Source organism: Oryzias latipes, chromosome 17 (genome assembly GCF_002234675.1).
Source record: "Oryzias latipes chromosome 17, ASM223467v1".
Taxonomy (NCBI): domain Eukaryota; kingdom Metazoa; phylum Chordata; class Actinopteri; order Beloniformes; family Adrianichthyidae; genus Oryzias; species Oryzias latipes.
Genome location: NC_019875.2, coordinates 31,757,079 through 31,781,309, shown reverse-complemented (window position 1 = coordinate 31,781,309; position 24,231 = coordinate 31,757,079). Strand labels below are relative to the sequence as shown.

General features: G+C 43.5%; 1 long non-coding RNA gene across 3 annotated transcripts; it reads left to right on the top strand.

Annotated features, from left to right (window-relative positions):
- The first annotated feature begins 719 nt into the window (after window positions 1–719).
- Window positions 720–17,615, top strand: LOC111949052. 3 transcript variants are annotated; one of them, XR_002875077.1, is made up of 3 exons: window positions 720–1,185; window positions 1,261–1,438; window positions 17,443–17,615. It is a non-coding gene; the product is annotated as an uncharacterized LOC111949052 (long non-coding RNA). The 3 variants fall into 3 exon arrangements; XR_002875075.1 differs by lacking the exon at window positions 17,443–17,615 and adding an exon at window positions 2,632–2,698; XR_002875076.1 differs by lacking the exon at window positions 17,443–17,615 and adding an exon at window positions 1,743–1,782.
- Window positions 17,616–24,231: the final 6,616 nt, after the last annotated feature.

Genomic DNA, 24,231 nt, shown 5'->3' with positions numbered 1-24,231 from the left:
TAACTGTAACAACCTGCGGGGCCGCACAGCCCATCTTACCTTCAGAACATGCACAAGGAAACTGAAGACAAAATGGCGCCAACCCAGCAAAACCCCAACCGAACTACGGTGTCCCATCTGGCCCACTCATTTGAGCACAAGGGCTAGTCTCGACAGTGCTGCCACCCTGTGGTCACAGGAGTCACCTGTCCTACATAAGAATTCAAAAAACTTTCTGTGTGAACATGACTTATGAAACCCTGTTTGTTTCACTCAGGAGCCACTGTCACACATTTCCAGCCATATCTCCTTGAGGGTTCGATGCGTTGGAATGATGAAGGGATGGAGGACGCTGTCAAAGAAAATTCTTCCTTCCAGTTATTTGAAACTACAATGAGAGAGGCCGTGGAGCAACTCAGCCAAGCAGAGCTTGGAAGCCCTGGGATGAGAGTTATCGTCCTCCTGGAGCATAAACAGGTAAGAAATATATACATTAGTTATTCTGCAATTGATCTATTTAGCTCCTAATGTCACGACAGCACTAAGAGCTTTTTTTACTTTGTGTGGGTGAATTGCTTGACTGGCCATGCTCCAGACCCCTGAAGAGGAGAACAGGCTGCTGGAGAGAGTCGATGAGCAGGACTTCCAAGACTGTCCCAGTGTTAGATGACCCCCACCTTGATGTTGTTGCCAGCCCCTCATCTTCACCTCAGCCACGACCGCACCTGGAGTCACAGCCTTCTTACTCGGTGGGACTCCTTACCTCACTGACCTACAAGTTACAGAGGCCATTGGATCATGGACGGCTCTCCTGGATGTGGATAAAGAGCGGGTCAACTACCAGCCCCGGCACCAGCCTCAACTTACACACGGCCGCTTTAAGGCACCAAAACGCTCCGGGGTGACACCAGGAGTGGAAAGTGTCAAAAGGTGTCTCAGTGGACATCCTGGGTTCCAGCTCAGTGGCCAAGCACCAGCCGCTTGGTTCAATTAAGTTTTCTTTGTATAGCCCAAATTCACAACAACAGTCGTCTCCATGTTAAGGCTGTATGCATCAAGCTTAGCAGATTACATGAGACTCCCACCAAAAAGGTTGGAGGTGGTCCAAAACCCTCACGGATTACTACCATACCCAGGATTTAGTGCAGAGGCTGATGGATCCATGATCCAGCTGTTTGAGCTCAATCAGAGGAAACTCCTTCAGTGGTGAGCACAGCTCGTTATTTTCTTCCATTTCACAGACTTTTCCAACATTATCATAATACCTTTGATTCATTTTAGGTTTCAGCGGCGGCAGAAAAACCAACAAATGAGGCCGAGGACACTCATTGACTCCACCCGAGCCAGTTGCTGTAGCTGCAAGCGACCTTCCAGCTCCAAGGGATAAAATGGATGAGGCACCACATCCACATCTGGGCCAAACTTCAAATGGATTCTCCCTCTAAATAGAGCAGGACAGGTATGGTGTCAAATTAGCGCCTAAAGTATTGCGCATCAAAACAGTAAAACCGCGCATCAAAACCCCAAATCTGCAAATCAAAATGCATAAATTGAGAACCAAAACCCACAATTTGCAACCAAAAGCCTTTCCCCAAAGCACAATCCTATTTCTCAGCTGCCGATTTGTTTTCTCGCCATTCTGAAATCCTGTTTTGAGTTGCAGTTTTATTTTGAAATTATCTTTTTGAGTTGCGCTTTTATTTTTTGAGTTGCTCTTTTATTTTTTGCGGTTTTGATTCTAAAACCTGTCCACGTAAAAACAGCGACATGTCAGTCAAGGGGAGGGGAGGCGGGACATCCCTGATATCCAGAAGCTCATTGGCTGCCGAATAACACCGAGTCTTACGTCAACAGACCAGTTTAGAATGTGCCGGTAAGTTTTCATGTTTTTCATATCTTTTACTATATTAAACGATCAAACTTGTACTTTATTTAACCATAGGACGCCAGCACAATCAGATGAGGAGCTCCACCAGTAGCTGCTAGTGAAAAAAGATGTTAGAAAGTTAGATGTTGCATGACAAACTATCACCATTGTCCTCCCGTGTTAGCATGCTAGCTAGCTCAATGCTAGCGGGGTTTCCAGCTCTTTTCATGACTTTTATGGATTAAACAGAGTCGATTTTTTTTTTTTTTTTTTTTTTTTTTTTTTTACCACAGTGTCAGGATCGGTCATGTCAACCGGGGAATAATTGCCCGTGGATTGTCACTAGGGTTAATCAAATATGTTATAACCTACAAGGTTTCTCAATATTTTTTAAGAAGTACATTCATGTATATATAAGCTTTCTCAATATTTCCTTAGGGATTACAGAAGAATTGAACAACAAAGCAACACATTGCTGCAAGAAAGTGACACCTTTCCTAGTTTGGGCTCAAGTTAATCCCCATTTTAAAAAATAAATAAAAGTAAAATTATGATTCAGAAACACAATTTTTATTTGAGGTACCAGAGCAAATTTCCCACGGGTGGGATCAATAAAGTTTTTCTGATTCTGAACTGTATTCCAAAACCATTTTATTCTCAACCTTAAAGATTGCAGGTTAACACAGGAACTTAACTCTCACAATATGCAGCTACTGAGTGTCATTTAAGGTGTGTGTTTTAACACATTTTAACTGTCTTAAATACATTTTTTTCTTTGTGTGCAGGATGCTGTGGATATTGGACGACAGTCTAACTTAAACCAGGCAGAGCAGGAAACTGTTGGAGTTGTTCCAGTGACGTGCAGTCAGGAGAGGCAGGTGAGGCTGTGCCTCACCTGTCATTATGGGAAGAAAAGAGAAAAAATAAATTCAATTATTATATTTAATCAGTAATTTGTGCTTTGCAGTCATTTTCCATTTTAAATGTACCATTTTTTGGTGTTTTTCCTTTTCAAAATCGCTGAATTTCCGCATCTGCCATTCAGATACTAAGTGACGTGCGATGAGGCACCAGCCCGCTGAGCCTCACCTTGGATTGCGCAATACCTATGCAGTCAGACGGTACTGCTGTCTCTCTGTATGTCGGTTCAATCACTTGTACTATATCAGCTGAGTTTACATAATTTAGCAGCTGTATATGATGTACAGTGTTTGTTTTTATAAATAACTGTATGTGAGGGACGTGTTTCTTGTGCTGAGCGCTAAACGCCGGCGAAAAAGCCGCTGGGTGAGGCCCGACATTATCGTGCCTCATGTTAGGGGGCGCCGGTGAGCCCTGAGATTATGAAGAAAAAAAAATAATGGAACAAGTGATAGCAAGCGGCAAGTCATTTTCTTCAGAAGGAGCGGCGTATGGACTTTATTTACAAGTAAAGGTAAGACGATAATAAGGTTTGTGCTTTTTTCTATGCTGCAGTTTATATATGAAAAAAACACATGTTGAAATGATATTTTAAACAAAACACGTTAACTGTTGTCAATCAAATGGTGAATAAGTTACTCAGTATGGTTCCTATGTTTGTAAATCTGACTGATGACGTCAGTGCCTCACCAGCCATTAACCTCACCGCACGTCACTGAGTTGTTCCCTCTGTGGTTTGTCCTCTCAGACCTGTCACTATTGTTCAACCCTTGTGGGACATCGGAAAACCATGGCCAAGACATTAACATTAATGTACTGATATATGCATGTCTATGGAGTCCTATACTGTTCATAATTAAATAAATAAATATTTGATTAAATAAATAAATGTGACCTCATGCAAATACACAGTCAACCAATAAATCTCTCATAAATATATAAAAAGACCATGAAATGGTGAAAAACCTGCACACTGATTTTAAATTAGCCATTATATTATTCAATATATTTCATTTTGCTTTAAAAACCTGTTCATTATTTTAAAAAAGCATTTTAAAATATTAATTTTAATCATGTGGAATATATTATAATTTTACGTCTTTTTTCAGAACCTTGGATTTCAAAATCAATATTTTCCAAAGTAGCTTTGTTTTTATTTCATTTTGCTGTTTTTCACAATGGCTTATTTATTTCATGAAGACCTTTTTCAGGAGAATTGGTCTGTCAATCAAACCAGACAAGGCGGAGACACTTTTGTGATTGGCTACTCCTTTACTCAGACATGAGCAGGAGCACCCTGACTACATCGATCGAAGATGCTTCAGTGAACGTGACGGCGCGATGCCCACTCCTCAACACTAGGGGGAGTATGCACCTAAACACATCCAGTGTTACCAGAAATTGGGCAGTTTTGGTTCTAAATTTGCAGATAAAAGTGGCTTTGGGCGAGTGTGCATAATTCGGGTGATTTTGTGCTCGGTTCTGCAATTTTCATCTTCTCATGAACATCTAGTAGTGGCCTAAGTTAGGCTGAGTGACTTTTGCAACACTCTGTGAACTGGAGTTCATTAAACACATCATGCCGCGTGTGGGAGGAGCTAGCAGCTAATGCTTTAGCCTGATAGCCACTTGGAGCGATTGCCTGTGTTTATCTCACTTAAAATGCATGGATGCACAATGCACATGGAGAATGTTAAGAGATCAGGTTTATTTATTTGGAATAGTTCCACAACAATGTTTCCATGTTTGAGTTCATGAGATCATCCCAGAGAGTCTTCAGCTCCTGCAGTCAACTATGTCTGTTACGTATAAATCAGAGCGCCCAGCGCAAAAAGTGTGTGTGTCTGTGAGCGCAAGTTAAGTTAAGGGTCTGTTGTTCAGTTCGCCGGAAAAGTAATAATAAAAAAGTATATCCAAAGTACAGAGACTGATTCTTTTAATCACCCGCTCTGAGAGGTCTGAACGGGGAAGTGATCCCAAATCAAACCCCGGATCTCCGCTGCGTTTACAACCAGAAAGAGAAACTTTCGCAGGAAAGGTTCAACATTTTCCCCAAGAGGGGAAAAAAAAACAGAGGACCTAATTTATAATCATTGTCTCAATGAAAATAAAAAAAATATAAGGTTCAGGAGGCCCAAGCAGGCTTGTTCCCCTATCCACTGCTGTCTGGTCCGACTCTGTCGGTCCGCCAGCTCGCCTCCTGCGAGCCGACATAAGGCACGATGACGACAGCAGAGTTGTTAGCTGCAGAGCAAAGGAGAGCTGAGTGAATTGCGTAAGAGTCAGGAGTGTGTCACGTGGAATTCAAGACGTGGACGACCGGAGCTCCTTTGGTCCACACAAACCCTCAAACTACAAAAACGGAGTGGTCCATGTTTGCATCTTCTGAGCAGACAGATTGTCTCTATTTGATCTCTAATGTCAGCAAAGCCGCGCGGATATCGCTGAAATATGTCATCTCTTTGACTGGCACACCGCAGAGCGGGTATCGAGGAATAAGAGTCGATTTCCATGGATCAGCAAATGAGCGTTTAGATCCCGCCCACCTTCACTGATTGACAGATAGACCCATTCGTCTGAAAAAGCTCTTCATGAAATAAAAACGCCATTGTGAAAAACAGCAACATGAAATAAAAACAAAGCTACTTTGGAAAATATTGATTTTGAAATCTAAGGTTCTAAAAAAAGTAGAATTATAATAATATTCCACATGATTAAATGAATATTTTAAAATGCTGTTTTTAAATAATAAACAGGTTTTTAAAGCAAAATGAAATATATTGAATAATATAATGGCTAATTTAAAATCAGTGTGCAGGTTTTTCACCATTTCATGGTCTTTTTATATATTTATGAGAGATTTATTGGTTGATTGTGTATTTGCATAAGGTCACATTTATTTATTTAATCAAATATTTATTTATTTAATTATGAACAGTATAGGACTCCATACATGTCATCTCGGCAGGATGTAACAAAAACTAACAATGTGAACAGATCTCATCTGCCTTACAAAATACTGCCCCCCTTAAGAAAATAAATGTCTAATAATCACCACTGGTATTTTGTAAAGCTTCATTTTTTAATGTGTGACCATTGAATGTGTTTTGTACAAAGGACTGATGGTTTTGCAAATATCTTTGAAACACAGAGCCAAGTGCATTAGATTCTGTGTAATTCTGAACCACAATTCAAAGAAATTAAAATAACTTTTTAAAACTCTTCAAAAGACTTGAGGTGGAAAAGTCACGGTTTTCGTACAGTCACTGAGAAATGGGAAGCAGACAGTGTGCCTGGGCATGTTGTCAATGCAATAATGGTCAAAATGGACAACTATTTTAAATGCTTCTCTTTCAATTCAATTCAATTCAATTTTATTTGTGTAGCCCAAAATCACAACAACAGTCGTCTCGATGGGCTTCAAAGTAAAACATGAACTCTAAAGGATCATAAATACAAAGAGTTCAATAGGAAAATACTAAAATGAACTAACAAACTGACTAAGCTATACTGGCATCTCTGCCCTTAGACCCCCCTTCGCGGTAAGGAAAAACTCCTAAAAAAAACGGATTCCGGAAAAAACCAAGAAACCTCAGGGGTGCCCACATGAAGGAGGGATCCTCCCCCAGGACGGACAGGCGATTTACCAGAACTCTTAGAGAAGAATTAACTTATCTAAATCTACAACTACATATATAAAAGTCCAGCAGACGAGCTTCATCCAGCCGTGGTTGTGGGGACAGTCAGGGGCACGAGTCGAGCCGGAGACAGGAACCACAGCCAGGTGTAGGAGCAGGAGCAAAGGTGAGGTAAACGGTCAGGAACAGGAGCACGGATGAGCCAACTGGAGTCTGGAAGCACTCCCACTCCCCAGGAGGGGAAAGAGGGAAAGAGGGACAATACATGAATCACTGCAGCAAACAGAGGCATGGAGAACTAAATGATGAATAATGATCAAGAATAGAGGAGAGGAAGGGTAGAAGTAGATGAGAAAAGAGGACAGAACCCCAGAGCACCATAGTTACCCCAGCTTCAACTTCTAGCAGCCTTTTAAAAGAAATAGTTATTATTAAGTTTAATTTAAACACATTAACATTAAGTTAAATAATCTCTGAATACTAACTAGTCTGACAATAAGCCTGTCCAAAGAGGAATGTTTTCAGTCTAGCTTTGAATGTAGAAACTGAGTCGGCCTCTCTTACATGAGCTGGGAGTTTATTCCATAAGACAGGGGCTTGGTGGCTAAACGCTCAACCTCCAACCGTACTTTTACTAATTCTAGGAACCACAAGCAGTCCTGCATTTTGCGAGCGAAGTGTTCTGATTGGATGGTAAGGGACTATGAGGTCCTTAATATAGGACGGGGCCATTCCATGTAAGGCCTTATAGGTTAACAGAAAGATCTTGAACTTGATTCTAGAATCAACTGGGATCCAGTGAAGTGAAACCAACACAGGAGTGATGTGATCTCTTCTGCTAGTTCCTGCTAACAATCTAGCTGCTGCGTTCTGAACAAGCTGGAGACTTCTTAAGGAACTCTTAGGACACGCTGCTAACAAGGAGTTACAGTAATCCAGCCTCCACGTAACAAATGCATGGATGAGTTTTTCAGCATCACTCTTAGAAAGTATATTTCTGATATTAGCAATATTCCGCAGGTGAAAAAAGGCAGTTCTGCACGCCTGAGATATGTGAGCCTTAAATGATAAATCCTGGTCAAATAAAACCCCAAGGTTTCTAACTGTGGAATTAGGGGCTATACTTATGCCATCCAGGGAGACTATCTGATCAGACAGAGTATCTCTGAGGTTTTTAGGACCTAGTATAATGACCTCAGTTTTTTCTGGTTTCAAGAGGAGGTCATTAATTGTCATCCAGGTCTTGATGTCTCTGATGCAGGCGTTCAGTTTCTCTATCTGGTCATTCTGGTCAGGCTTCATGGATAAATACAACTGCGTATCGTCGGCATAACAATGAAAATTAATGCTGTGTTTCCTGATTATGTTTCCTAGGGGTAACATATAAAGCGTAAACAGGATCGGTCTCAAGACTGAGCCCTGTGGGACTCCATAGTTGACTCGAGTGCACTGAGAGGAATGGCCATTTACATTAACGAACTGATACCTATGGGACAGATAGGATTTAAACCACTGGAGAGCAGATCCTCTGATCCCTATGTCCTGCTCTAATCTATGGAGTAAAATACCGTGGTCGATAGTGTCAAAGGCAGCACTGAGGTCCAACAGGACCAGAATAGAAAGTAGTCCCTTTTCTGAGGCCAATAACAAGTCATTAGAGACTCTAACTAGTGCAGTTTCCGTACTGTGGTGGGGTCTAAACCCCGACTGAAAGTCTTCAAAGTGGCTGTTGTCCTGTAGGTGGCAGTAAAGCTGCTTAACTACAACTCTTTCTAGGATTTTAGAAATAAAGGGCAGGTTTGATATCAGTCTATAGTTGGCCAAGATGCTAGGATCCAAACTGGGCTTTTTCAGAAGAGGTTTAACAACTGCATATTTAAAAGACTGTGGCACGTAACCCGGTCTTTTAAATAAGCAGTTGTTAAACCTCTTCTGAAAAAGCCCAGTTTGGATCCTAGTTTCAGTTAACAGGAGATGTCTGTGAGTCTGCTGGACAGCCTTTGCATCACACCAGGGACGTCTTTGGGGTCTGCATCTGGAAAGAAACAAAAACAGCAAAGTTAATTAACCAAAAAAAGAAGAGAAAAATTAAGATTAAAATTGTTTTCATTACCTTAAAGAAGTTGTAGATATCCACGTCGTAGCTGCCTCAGTATTCCTCTCTTTTTTGTTATGGTAATCCACGGGCAATTATTCCCAGGTTGACATGACCGATCCTGACACAGTGGTAAAAAATCAACTTTGTTTAATCCATAAAAGTCATGAAAAGAGCTGGAAACCCCGCTAACATTGAGCTAGCTAGCATGCTAACACGGGAGGACAATGGTGATGATTTGTCATGCAACATCTAACTTTCCAACATCTTTTTTCACTAGCAGCTACTGGTGGAGCTTCTCATCTGATTGTGCTGGCGTCCTATGGTTAAATAAAGTACAGTACTACAATATAGTAAAAGATATGAAAAATATGAAAACTTACCGGCACATTCTAAACTGGTCTGTTGACGTAAGACTCGGTCTTATTCGGTAGCCAATGAGCTTCTGGATATCAGGGATGTCCCGCCTCCCCTCCCCTTGACTGACATGACACTGTTTTTACGTGTCGACAGGTTTTAGAATCAAAACCGCAAAAAATAAAAGCGCAACTCAAAAACTAAAAGCGCAACTCAAAAAGATAATTTCAAAATAAAACTGCAACTCAAAAACAGGATTTCAGAATGGCGAGAAAAAAAATCGGCAGCTGAGAAATAGGATTGTGCTTTGGGGAAAGGCTTTTGGTTGCAAATTGTGGGTTTTGGTTCTCAATTTATGCATTTTGATTTGCAGATTTGGGGTTTTGATGCGCGGTTTTACTGTTTTGATGCGCAATACTTTAGGCTCTAATTTGACACCATAGACAGGCTCCTATTCTGAGACCTCCTGCTGCTGCTGCTGCTGCTGCTGCTGTTGCTGCTGACAGGATGAAGTGCCCCATCACACCTGCCAGCCGTGTAACTGGAATGATTCCACCTGTGTCAGCACCTGGCTTACTGTTGGGGAACATCATTCTAAACCCAGGTGCCCACCGCTTATGCATTTCCTGGAGCCACAACATGCAGTGCCGGCTTCATTCCACCTGCTGTCCCTGCGTCACGCTCCACACAAAGGAACAGGCAAAGACGGGCCTGAGAGGAAGAAAGCGGCCTCCACAAAAGGAAATGCATACGAGGAGTGAACTATAATACCTGCAGCAAATGTGGACAGCCCAAAAGAAAAGAATAGTCGCTCCAAAAATGCCACATTTAGCTCCAAGGCTTCAAATGGACGATCATTTGGATGGTTGGCAGAACAGCACAAAGGCAGATCAGCTCCTCCTCTTCAGTAATACCATCGTCATGTAGATATTACATTATTGTTGGATGTACATCTATTCTTTAGTTCTATTTTCTAAATTGTACTTTTGAAACGTGTGTGATTCATGGAAGTTTACTGTGTTCATTTTAATAACATTTGATGTATTAAATCAAAAAAATAAGCTTACAGTTTCCCAGAATTTGTTGTCATGAAAAAAAGATTTGTTTTTAAGTCAGTTATGTTTGATAAAGTAAACATGTCAAAGGCTTCTTTTTTTGGAAAAATAACTCAGCATTCTTAGTGATTAGGGCTGCGCGATATGAGGAAAACTTGCGATATGCGATATTAGTGATCACTAATGCGATAACGATAAATTTGCGGTAAATAAACAAATAGAAAAATAAACAAAAACATCATTCCCATTTCATTGCAACAGTTTAAAAAATATACTCCAAATGACCCTCATCAACATGGGGGCCAAAAATCTACCATAATAGGTCTCCATCTGATTGGTCAACAATGGGAAGGTGTCCATCTGATTGGTCAAAGCATAAAGGGATTTATTTGATTCGTTAAATGCTTCAAGCTGCTTGAAGATTGTTTTAACACATTTTGGGTTTGCGATTTATTACAATTGGATATTGCGATAACGATAAATTTGCGGTATATTGTGCAGGCCTATTAGTTATCCAAACTTGGGTAGAGGGATCCCCGCCCTGGACAGGATTAGGTCCTCCACCAGGAGACAGTGCTGGATGCAGTCAGACGCTTTGAGGATGTTGGTCTTCTCCGGGCTGCTTTGAGGGTTAGCCGTGAGGTGTCTGCAGCCACAACACTTTCACCAGTGTGTACATCAGCCTGTCTTGCTGAGCTGGTGCATACCGTCCTGTCCAGCTGGTGTAACTTCTGCGGCTGCTTATCGTGTTCCTCCACGGCGTTCCAGGCTTCCACAACCTCTGCTCTGTGCTGAGGGACAGCTTGTTCTCTGTCATGCCAATCAGGAAGAAGATTCGCACTGCAGACATCCTCCTGTTGAAAGAACAAAAGTTAAAAACCTTTCAGAGAATAAAGAGACTTGCAGTCTGTGAGTAGCTTCTTTTTAAATATTTGAACAAAGGCTGGAGGTGTCGTGGCTGGTGATGCTGATGTGGGCAGGGGTGGCGTGGAGAACGTCGCTGTGGTAGGCCTCATCCTCCACTTCTCCTCTTCCTGCTCCATCTTCCTGTCAATCAGCGGTACAGATTGTTATTTTTAATAACATTTCAAGCGCTGCTTCTGTGCATGCCAGAGTTTTCTTCCTGGAATCATGTGTGGCAGCACTTTGTGGAAACCCTCCAAGCTGTTGCTTCCTGGAAAGCATTTGTAAAAAGGCACATCCACACCACTGATGTTGGCAAGACACGCACATGTCCGGTGGATCCTGAATGCAGCCCAGATGCCGCTGCTGGCATGCCCACACCTCAACGGCCTCTACGAATGCAGAAAGGAGTTCAGAAATAAGGCAGTTCAGTCAAAACACATTCAACACAAACAGGGACGATTGTGAACTGTTGTTTTTTTTCATTTTAGTTCTGTTTTCAGGTTGTCAGTCAAAACAGCTGCTTTGAGTTAATGATCCTCGGTGTGTTTAGTTGTTTGGTACTCAGAGAATCTTTTAACTGCTAACAAACATTCAACATTTAGCTCTATAGTAATTCACTAAGAAAGCTTTCTGTTTACCTGCCGTCTTGAAGAGGCTCACTCCACTTTCATCCAGACCAGCAGGACCTTTGGGCTCCTCCATCGCCCCCTGGATGAGCTGGACGGTTTCACCCTCCACACGTGGTGCTTCTGCTGCCCCCGGAGTCACCCGACAAAGACTTCAAGGCTTCCCCTTTAGCCCTGACAGCCTTTGTCAGCACATCCAGGTCGCCTTTATTGTAGGCCAGAACAGCTCCAGCCAGTGCAGACTTGAACGCAGCGCATTTGGAGTGGCTGTCGGTCCGGACGGCTGCGTCGAACCGGTGGATCCAGTGGAAGATGTCCAGACGAACCACCATCCCACCGTCAACCCAAGGCTGGAACAAAGTCTCCACTGCTGTTGGGCCTTGTGTGCGACAACAGGATCTTCGGAGCCGGTTGATTGGCCCGTTGAAACCTCTCTATAAGCCCTTGACACATGGGCCGAAGCTCGCCTGTGGATTCCACGCAGGTCAGCATGAAGGTCACAATTTGGGAGTGTTTGTTCCCAACACTGGTGAACCACTCAGCTGAGCCATGAGCCTCTCCAGACAGCTTCTTAACCACCTGAAACATGCCATCATTTGTCATCCAACCACTGCAATATGAGGTGTATTTCATCTTAAGTGGTGAAAATGACTGCAGTATGTCTGAAATGGTGATACAGTGAACCTTTGAAATACCTTTTTGGTGGAATCCTTTTTCAGCACAGTGCCAAAGGTGGAGAGGATCTGGTTCCTTTAGTCCTGGGGGGTATTCCAGAAAGCAGGTTCTGCTAGCTCCCACGGTAAGTTTGAGGCTAAGGAAGTTGATAACCTCAGCTTTCGGTTCCAGAAATGGAGTTATGTTTCAGGGTATGTCCAGTTGCCATAGCAACTCATGATCTGAACATAACCTGGTCTGGAGCAGGTTATGTTGAAGGTTAGTTTGTTTTCAGAGAGGTGAAGCAGCATGGCGTGTCCATTTGAAGATGAATTAGTGGATGAAGAAGCTCAGATAGTACTTTTACCACCGTGAGAGGGTGATAAGACCACATATGGATGTTGGAAAGAGAAACTTTATACTTTGATCTAACTTCATTATTTGCTTCAGTTAATCTATCTATCTGTATACCCAGGCTGTGTCCCACCAAGGTGGAGCACACATTCTTAACTCCACCCTTCTCTTCCCCAAACCCTCCTTCAGTGTGTGTGACTGGTCTAAGGCCTGGTCTAAGCCACTCCACACTGCGGACACCTCCACTGTGGGCACCTCCACAGCAGGGCCTCAGCCAAGGCTGGTTTCCTCTTGCCGCTTCATCCCAAGACCAGGGGCCTCATTTATAAACGTTGCGTACGCACAAAAGAAGGCTGCCAGCAAGCAGCAGATGTCCTCCTAGCACCCTACCCGCCAATTTTAACCACACCTTAGACATTTAGGGTCCCTTGGTGGGGAGGGTGAGGGGACGTCACTGTGAGTAATCAGGAGATGTCCCCTCAGTGCCCTACCCGCCAATTTTAACTGCACCCCCCTTAGCACACACACCCCTCCCCCCTCAATATATACATTCCAACATAAACACACACACATGCACACACACACCCTCTCAAACACACATACACGCACACACATTTTGCAAGGAAGGTGGGACCTAGGACCATCTGTCCCCTGCCTCTTCCCTGGTGGGGGGTACGGGCCCCTTTGCAACGGCGGCCGTGTCCCCGGGGTGCCGGCTTCCTGGGCCCGGCGGTGCTCTCTCCGCACGGCGGGGGGGTTCACATTACATCTGAGCCGGGAGTGTTCGTGTCCCTGGGGGGTGGGTTCTGGTCCTTGCTCCTGGGCGCTGGGCCCCGCCATATTTCCAACTGTGGCCGAGCCTGGTCGGGCCATATTTACAACACCCCTTGTGGGCCCTCTTTTTTTTCCCCGGGGTTCCCCCCCTCTTGGGCGGGGGCGGCGGGCCCCTGCCCCGCTCCTCCCTGGACCAGCCGCGGGCCGGGCGGATGGCTGCCTGGAGCGCGGAGCGGGTCTCCCTTGGGGGGTCCTGGCTCGTACCTGGGGTTGGGGCGGGGGGATGCCCGGAACTCCTGGGTGGTGGTGGGGTGCTCGTCTGGGGCTGTGGGCGTCCGTCTCCGGTGGGGCCCTGCGTTGGGTTCTCCCGGCGCGGCGGGGGGGCTGCTCTCCTGGTTGGGCTGGGGCGGCGCTCTCTCTCCCTCCGTGCTTCCCTGCTCTCTGGCTCTGGGGGCCTTGCGGGGGTCCTGCTGGCCCTGGCCTGGGTGGCGGGCTTGGTCGCCCGTGCGGCGGTTGTTCCCTGCCGGTTCCCGTGTGGCGTTGGGGGGATTCCGGCTGCCGCTGCTGCTGCGGTGGGGGTCTTGGGGTGGGGATGGCTGGGCACTCTCCCTCCTTCTTTCCACGTTCCACCATCCATTTTAGAAGAACATAAACACTCACCTGAGCACAGGTGTTAGCTCACCTTTGCACTTACAGTTTGCATGACTGAATGACTGAAATATTTCACACTAGTTGGTTTTAAGGCATAAGTATGCGTGTGAACACTATCTGTTTTGTATATATGTCGACAGGTGGACATTTTTTGCAGCTAGCAGGTGTGTTTATAACATTTGAGTGTGTGTGGACAGGCTCCGCCCTTTTTGTACTACATTTGAACCTTACCATAATGATTAACAACCAGTAAACTTGTTGCTTTATGCTGCTTCATGGTCTTATCCCCCTTCCCCTCCTATTATCACCCCCTACCCCCCCTCTCTCTATCGTCCCTCTCTCTTGTTCCCCTCTTTCCTTTTCCGTCCGGTCCAACACCAAAGATTTTCAGACATGATTGAAATTAATAAAGTTTGGCCTCAATTACAAAAGGGGTTTATCCAGACATACCTTTGGTTTGTCTGAAGATTAATAACCCCTCTTGTTAAAGTAAAATCTGTCCAACACAAGAGGCCCTCAGCTCTCATCTGTCTGCCTAGCTGTTGGACAGGACAAGTTTAAAAAAAAAAAAAAAAAAAAAAAAAAAAAAGAAGGCGTACGCCACTCTCTACGCAATAGTTGATATTTATAAAAAGCAAACTTGACGGGAAAATGTGCGGTCCTCCACGCAAGCTCTGACCCAGACGCACAAAAACGGGTGAAATGAGAAACGGCGACACCGTCGGCAGATGGAAGAAACACGTGAAAGTGACAGTGTGTGCCAAATCATGCTGGCATGTGCTGTGCTACACAATGTGGCACAGCTTAAAAACGTGCCTCTACCCCCTGGCGCTGATTGCTGTGTTGGCCCCGACCCTGAACCCCATCCCCACGCATTTGAGCCATTTGCTGCTGCTGTGCGCCAGCGTTTGGAAGTGATGCGTCGCTTGTAAAGAAAAAGAGGTGTGGAAAATATTATTTATTTAAGAATTCCCTCATCGTGCAGTTTATTTCAGTCAGGGCGATCTTGATTTCGCCCAACTCCTTGGCCACCTCTCTGATTGAACTACTGACTTCACTCTGCATTTCAAGGACTGCATCGGTGAGGACGCGTCCACTGCTGGAGGGTTGAGAGCCGCGTGCCGTGGAGACGCTGGGGCCAGACGGCTGCTCAGCTGCAGCATCGTAACCACTGGCCCCGCTGGAACACCCAGCAACTAAAATAAAATTGTTCTATATTAATAATCTGTAATTGTGTAGCCTGCATACATGTGACTTGACTGCATTCATTTGAATTATTTCTCTTACCTGTGTCACCCTGACCCTGGCGCGTCGGCGTCCCCTCCGATAAGGGGGACTTAATAGGGATTCCCCAATAATAGCGGCCAGTTTCTCATCAAGAGGGGTCAGCTCCGGTACCCCCCACCCCCCACCCCCCCACGTGGCGGACACACTCTGCCGATGCAGCGCTAGAAGTTTTTTTGCCTCGACTTTGATGTCCGATCATTTCTTTCATTTCTTTTTTATTTCGGCCACGGTCCGAGGTTGTGAGGCTACAGCATTTACGGCGTCTGCCGCCGTTTGCCATCACGTGCCTTTTTGGCGTTAGTAATGCCCACACTGTGCCCCAAACAACACTTTTCTCCTCTTTTCCACCTCGCCAACGATAACTTCTACATCACATTGAGTGAAGTTACGTTTTTTTGATTTCCTCTCGGTGTTTGCCATGGTTTCGCAATCAATGAATATTCATTTGTGGGCGTTTCACGGACTATTTATGGGCAACTATGGGCGTGTCATGTAGCCACAAAAGCTGCGCTGCATTTAGAATCGGTTGTGATTTATAAAGGGAAAGATGCGTAGGATGTGCGTGCGCACGGTTTTATAAATCCGAATATTTCTGTGCGTACGCACGTCCTCTGTTTCATCCGTACGCCACTTCTGACGCAAATCCTACGCAAAGTTTTAGAAATGAGGCCCCAGACCTCTACCACACCCATCCATTCATTCATACACAAACTCTCTCCACCCATCCCTGTCCTGAGCAGCCTCTCTCCCCTGCACCACAGTCATCCCTCTTGCATTCAGCGCTCTCCTTACACCCTCTGTCCATCCCATTCGTGGTCTTCCTCTCATTCTCACTCCACTCACATCAGAGTCGTATACCTTTTTCACCAAACGCTCCCTTCCCATTCTTTCAACGTGTCCAAACCATCCCAGTGCCTTTTGCTCTGCTCTATAGGCCAACACTCTCATCACACCAGTTCTCTCTCGGATAACTTCATTTCTCACACGATCCATACGCGTCACACCACACATACTCCTCAAACATCTCATCTCAACTACATTCAGCTTCCTCTTTTCCGCCACTTTCAGACATTCACCCTTTAACCTCGTGCACCTCATCACCTTACTCTTGTCCACATTCACTCTCAACTTCCTTCTGTCCCACACCTTTCCAAACTCCTCAACCAGACGTGCCAAGCTCTCTTCTGAGTCAGCCACTAGTGCAGTATCATCTGCAAACAGCAACTGATTCACACTCCATTCACAGCCGTCAGTATTCACCATGCTCACACCCGTATCCAACACCCTTTCATTCACCTCTTTTACATTTTATAGACGTAAGAAATTAGGTTGAATAAATTTAACTCAATTACTTGTTACCAATAGAAGTAATTAATGTAAGTTGGCAAAATTGGATACATATCCCACCAAAGTGTCTGTTTGTGCACTGTTTAGAAAAAGATGTGTAGTGGGTCAGACTCTGAGATGAGTGTCAGTCTTCCTAATGCTAATCCAGCAGGACAGTCCAGTCCGTCTGATAGCTGATCGTCTGCTACAGGAGAACATTTTCTAATAACGTGTGCTGTGTCTGGTTCCCTAACACAGAGCACACGGCCTCTGAGCTGCAACTTAGAGGAGCAACAATTTAGAGCTGTGTTTTCCATGAAAGGTGCTATAGATATAAACTTCATTTGAATTTGACTTTGTAGCACGTGGATCAGGGCAGGCGGAGGTCTCTGACACGGAGAAGGCGGGGCTCCACGTCTGCAGATGTGAGGGTTAAAGCCAGCAGACTGGTGGTCTCAGAGGGGGGGGGTGTGAGGTCAGTGACAGTGAGGGATGCTGGTCTGACTGCAGTGAACGGTCTCAGGCAGCTCTTTGCTGTCTGCTAGTCAGGACATGAAGCTGGCTCCTGCTTACATGTTCAGACTTTATCTGAACATTTCCTCATATTTCCCTGACCTGAAATCTCTGGATGTGTCTGCTGAGCTCCTCATCAAACACACGGCTGAGTCTGAGCTGACTGATCAGAAAATTCAGACTAAAGAAACTTCCTTCGTAAAGTCGTAAATGTTACATTTGTTCTTAGTTTTAATTTTCTGATATAAAGCTAAGACTGATTGAACACAGGATTTAAAAAAAAATTTTTTTCCTGAATCAAAAAATCCAACTTTACTTTTATTAGTTTTTATTGTTAGAAGCTTCTTAAAAGTATCTAAATGTACACGGAGCAAGGTTCAAAGTACATTTTGGAGCTTGTTTTAAATACCATAATTCTAAAATTCTTGTGTTTTTTCAGCAGGAGTCAGTGACAGAAAAATGTTTAGACACACCTGAAATGTGTGTATTTTTCCACAAATGTGATGAAGCACCTAAACCTTCAGCTGCTGGATTTTCAGAGTCGACTTTTCCAGAGTGAGGATGTGGGATTTGAACAATTGGGTCAGACGCTACACACAGACGTTCGATCCAGGATCCACAGATCAGCAGCATCCTCAGCAAACATTGTTCCAGCTCCAGGGGACAGGTAAACTCTGCTGTTCTCTTTTTATTGGTAGGAAATGATATTTTCAGGACGTTTGTGTTTTTCATTTTCACTGTCATGTGTGTTTCTGCCTCTAAGAATCTTCCAGGGGGGGCTCCATCTGCCAGGTGCTGCAGTTTGGACTGCATCCCTTCCTCTTCCAACAAGGTCCATGAAGACATGGAGGACAGAGTCTGTGGGATGACCTGGACTGACCTGCACAGAGTCCTGACCTGAACTCCATAGAACACCAGGCCTTCTCCACCAACATCAGTGTGTGACCTCACCAATGACCTTTTGGAAGAAAGCTCACAAACTCCTACAAACCCTCCTCAACCTTGTGGACAACATTCCCAGAAGAGTTGAAGCTGTAAACACTGCAAAAGGCGGATCCACATGGTACTGAACTCAATGGGTTAGTGACTCATCTCCAAAGAAAGACCGAGAGAAAGGAGAGGGGGAGTGGTCACCTATGCTGGAAGGCATAGACATGGGGGACACAGAATGCCACCCCCCCCCCCCCCCCCCACATCTCCGTGGTGCCTCTAACACCGTCAGAACGGGCAGGAGGAAGAGAGCAGCGTGAACGCGAGGAGAGGGCGTGTATTCAGCTGTGAACGCTGACCAGAGTCTGTTATGGGATGGAATGTTTTTCTGAAAAGACGGTCAGTGGTGATCTCATAGTGGACATGTGAGCGCCCAAAAAAGAAAAAAAATCCTTTTATCTCCCTAGACTAAGACCCCCAATTTCTGGGTTAAAATAATTAAATTTGTGTCAGGGCGCCCCCACTATTCTAGGCGGGGGTGGGTTTTAGACTCACCGCTTATGATTCCAGACCCGCAACAGCTGCTTCCTAATAAAAAATAGTTGTCATCAATAAAATATTATTTATTGGGTTTACTGGATTTAAAGAAAATAAATAAATAGACAGGAGTCTGCATCAAAGTGAATTTGTTTCCATCATCTCACTCAACTGAGTGTTTGACAGACAGAAAAGTCGATGGTTGTGGAAAATGGACAAAAGATCAAAGGAAACATCAAACTCATAAAGAATAAAAATAATTCCAATAAATAATTAAATATACTGTATATCCTGACAGAATTTTGAATTCAATGAACTATCGTAAGGGTGTAAGAAAAAATCGATTCGGCAATATATCGCAATACGTCATTTGGCAATACTTGTATGGCTTCAAAATGCTGTCAGATCGATATTTATTTAATTATTTCTGAGCGTCCTTCAGCGTCTGACTCTTGTTGTCCACTTCACCCTCCGACCGCTAGTTGGCAGCAGAGAACACGGAGCCTCTTTGAGCAGCTGAACACAAGACAACAGGAAGACTGCAGCCAGAGGCTATTGAACTATTTAGTTTTTACTTGAAATGGATACCAAACAGGAACTCTGAGCCATGTTGCTGCCAATAAGATATAAAAACGTGGATTTCTGTGCTTTTTAGCGGCTCAGTTAAATAAGATAGACAATGAAGCACGGCAGCAGCTAATAGGCTAATGCGCTTAGCATCTGCTAACATGCTAGCAAAGCGGGCTAAAGTTCTGCAGAACCTCAAAGCAATGGATTCTAGTTTAATAATAACAATGGATTAGATTTATCTGCGCTTTTCAAGTCACTCAAATCGCTTACATTGTGTCCATTATTCATTCACTCCTCATTCATACTTGGTGATGGTAGCTATGGTTGTAGCCACAGCTGCCCTGGGGCAGACTGACAGAGGCGTGGCTGCCAGTTTGCGCCTACGGCCCCTCTGACCATCACCGGGATCATTCATGCACATTCACACACCAGTGGAGCCACACTGGAGGCAAGGAGGGTGAAGTGTCTTGCCCAAGGACACAATGACATTTGGCTGGGGGAGCGGGGATCGAGCCGCCGACCCCTTCAATCATTGGACAGCCCGCTCAACCGCCTGAGCAACTGCCGCCCCAAGTTTAGGGACCTGATGGATCAGAGGGATGTTTACAACGCTCTAAAAATGGCTGACATCGTGATGATCAGTGTTACCAGTTTACTACTGTGTGTGAGAAGCGTGGCTGCAGAGGTGCAACAGAGCAGATATGTAAACAAAGCCCCTTCTTTGTTACATTAAAGCAACTTTCCTTATGCCTCTGTCATGCTGCCTCATCATCACACCTTATTGTTTCTGGAAATAATCAGTGTGTGCCCCCCCCCCCCCCCCTTTATTTTTAAAGCACCATTCAGGCTCCTGAACTGTTTAAAAGCACTAGAGAAGCTACATTAATGCTGAAAATAAACAGAATTTTATTTCCCAAATAAAAACTTATTGGTTAAAGAACATTCATTCTTTGTTTTTTCTTACAATGATTTTTTTTTTAAATCAGACAATGTTGACTGTTCCCTTTCTATATTTTAACTTGCCAAAATAAAAGCACTATGAATTTGCTTTGGTAAACGCAACTTATATATGTGATACAAATGCAGTGCTTAACATTGTGATCATTAAACCGAATTTGACCATTTTATTACAGTGGAAGACATTAAAATTCAGGTTGAGTTTTTTCAAAGTCATATTTAAAAAAACAGAAAGAAAACATGTTTCGGTAAAATATCAGGATACGTATCGTATCGCCAGACTCTTGCCAATACACCCCCCTAAACTATCGTGATATATCGGCAAAAACATTTTTTTTAACACGTCTAGGTTGAGGCTCCCTGAGCTTTCATCTCAGTGATCCAAATGTCTCTTTGAGAGGTTCAGGTTGCTGACCCCTGGTCTAACACATCCACGTGCAGTCCAGGTTTGTATTGGAACATTTTCATGTATAAAGTAAAATGTTTTGTAAAAAAAACAATATTGTTCCATAATGACGAAATACAACACTTTATGTTCTTAATTTGTTATTTATTTTTGTTATTTCTTTTTCAAAGAATCGATAAGAGTGTCTTTAAAATACCATATCGATAAGCAGTATTAATAAGAGTAATAGTACCGTTAAAACTTTAACGATACCCATCCCTACTCATAAGGCCCTATATTTACTCACTTTATTATTTGGATCCAAAACTATGGTATATTTTTACCCATACCTACCTGCTGGGATTATCAGACAGCTCTCTTCATGAGCAACAGAACCCTGAAACAAAAGGAATAAAACAAAACTAAGGGGGGATGAAGGTGAAGCCATGGTAGAGACAGAGATGGTCATCAGGACTCCATGCATACTGCATGGAGTTCTTAATTTTCTTCTCCTTACCTCTTACCCCTAACCCGTATCCTTTTTTTTACAGTACAGATGCAGGTAACCATACGTTAGTACTGTTTGACGTAGTGTTACTGCAAAGGGCCGCTCTTTTTGGTTCAACACCAGTCCTCACAAAACAACTTCAAGGCTTCTATTCTGAATGTGACAAATGACTTTATAACAACTGAGTAAATTTCTATTTCATGTATAAATAAAGATGATGATTAAATAGATCAAATAAAAAGCACACTGAGGATTTGATGCAGTTTCTGCTCTTGTAATGTGCTTTTTTCACCAGCAAGTTTCACCAGCAAGTTCCGCTCATGTTCAAATTTTCTCCAGTGTTTGTAGAAGTTACGTAAGATGATCCTTCAATGCTTTTGGAGGAATTATTAGATATGATCCCTTTATGTCTCTTAATTTCTATATACACTTGATGTTTCTGTGATTATATTTGTACTAATTTTCAAGTCTTAATGCTATGTTTTTAATAGACAAAACTGAGTTTAAAAAGTATATTTAATCATAATTTTGGCCATATTTTAATATATACTGTAACAACCCTGCTGGTATGTCACCGTAGCAGGAAATGAGAGCTGAGCTGCTAATTAACTGGCTACATTGGAGGGCTGTCCATGCTCCATTCACCGCACAGCTCCGGATAGTCAGAGAGGAAGAAGTAAGCAGAGAAGCATCAACGTTCATTTATTTAATCACACCCACAAACAGCTCACAGCTCCCTCACTCATGGTTTTACACCCAAGAAACCCCCAGGTCGCCACACTACCCCCACCTAAGAGGGTTAAGTGTCCCCACAACCCTCACATAGCTGAAAACCATACAACACAAGCAGCAAAACACATGAACACACTGGCTGAAGACTCATGCTCAAAATTCTGGGTTACAACCACCACAGTAACAGTCTTCCTCCCAGCTAGCTGGGTTTTCTCCTCCGTCGGTGACACAATTCCATGCCAGTAGGTGCCCAGCCAGCAGAATCAAACACTACCCCCACAGCGGTGGCAACACAACCCTCTGGGTGCACGTTTCCTTGGGGAAGCAGACTCTATCCGGTTAACTGCTACTTCCGAGACTGGAATCATTCCTCTGCAGTCTCAGATTCCTGCAGGGCTGCCCCCAGGGTAGATGGCCTCGCCAGCCGTGCATGCTGTGCAGACCTTTCAGAGCAAGTCCTCTGAGGAAGGCATGGAGGCTCAGATCTGCTGCAGGTGGAACGGTTGGATAATCCAGCCAAGCAAAGAGCTGCACATTGGCGGCGAAGGTCCCCAGGCGTTCGTCATTCAATTTCAATTCAATTTTATTTGTATAGCCCAAAATCACAACAACAGTCGTCTCGATAGGCTTCGAAATAAAACATGAACTCAAAAGGATCATAAATACAAAGAGTTCAATAGGAAAATACTAAAATGAACTAACAAACTGACTAAGCTATACTGGCATCCCTGCCCTTAGACCCCCCTTCACGGTAAAGAAAAACTCCTAAAAAACCGGATTCCGGAAAAAACGAAGAAACCTCAGGGGTGTCCACATGAAGGAGGGATCCTCCCCCAGGACGGACAGGCGATTTACCAGAACTCTTAGAGAAGAATTAACTTATCTAAATCTACAACTACATATATAAAGTCCAGCAGACGAGCTTCATCCAGTCGTGGTTGTGGGGACAGTCAAAGGCGCGAGTCGAGCCAGAGGCAGGATCCACAGCCAGGTGTAGGAGCGGGAGCAGAGACGAGGTACTCGGTCAGGAACAGAGTCAAAGTCAAAGTCAACTTTATTGTCAATTCTTCACATGTGCATCACATACAATGAATCGAAAATCCGTTTCTTACTCTTTCGTGTCTGTTCAGTAGAAGAAAAATAAAAACAAAGTATATGTTTAGAATAAAATAAATAAGTAAAAAGAAAGAAAAAGATACAATTTACAATATACAACATAGGCAATTTGCCATAAAAGTGCAAGTGCACTTAAGGCAGTGTCTCAAGGCAGCGGGGGGGGGGGTTCGTTTTTAAATTCTCTGGCAGCTGAGGTTCGATAAGTTAGAAAGATCTTCAAAGGTTCGGACTTCTTGCTTCAATAACTCTCCTGATCAACGTTCAAATATGTCAGCAAGTATCTCTATCCTTTTATATTAACACAGAGAGTGACCCACAAATGTATTTCTGAAGAAAAAATATCGTTTTTTTTACGGGACCGTCAACAAAGTGCAACCTCTGTGAAACACCACTGTGTAAAAATCAATAATCTCACAAAAAAAATCATAAAATTATTATAAAGCATATTCTTGTTACAATATATATTTTGTAGGAAAGTCAATCTTTATTTTATCTTGTTTCATATACTTTTTCAAATTTTAATAGATATAAACAATGACTAAAGTTATCAGTAACTTGACATGACCTTATTGTCCTTCTTCAATAAAAAATATGTCAGTAGTTCACTTTGTTTATTTATAGGAATTTTTCATATTTACAAATGGATCAGATTTGGTGAAAAATCCTCAATAGGTCTGAGGATGCTAGAATTTCTTTTGCATAATCTTTATTGTAGTAGGAAAATAAGGTCATGATTAGTCAGTACAGGAAGTTTTGTGTCAGTAACTACAGCATCTTCAAAGCTATTGAGCATTTTTGACCATATCTGATCAATATTTAAATATGAAAAATTCATAACAATAAACAACGTGAATTATGACATAATCTTTATTGCAGTAGGAAAATAAGGTCATGATTAGTCAGTACAGGAGGTTTGGTGACAGAAGCTTTAGTATCTTCAGAGCTATAGTGCATTTATGTTATGATTCATATCTCTATTAAATTTTAAAACTATAAGCAATAAAATAGAGGTTAACTTTCTAAAAAAAAATTAGTATTATAATAATATAGGATGACTATGCTGACGAGTCTTCATTACCAGTTCATATAAATATAGACATGTATTCACTTTTTAAAAGTTTACAACTGATTTTTACAGACGTGTTTCACAGAGGTTGCACTTTGTTGATGGTCCCTTAGCAGCCGGCTCGCTGCTCTGTTTGCATTCATGCAGTGCGATTCATGTATTGTCCCTCTTTCCCTCCTGGGGAGTGGGAGTGCTTCCAGACTCCAGTTGGTTCATCCGTGCTCCAGTTCCTGACCGAGTACCTCGTCTCTGCTCCTGCTCCTACACCTGGCTGTGGTTCCTGTCTCCGGCTCGACTCGCGCCTTTGACTGTCCCCCCAACCACGGCTGGATGAAGCTCGTCGGCTGGACTTTATATATGTAGTTGTAGATTTAGATAAGTTAATTCTTCTCTAAGATTTCTGGTAAATCGCCTGTCCGTCCTGGGG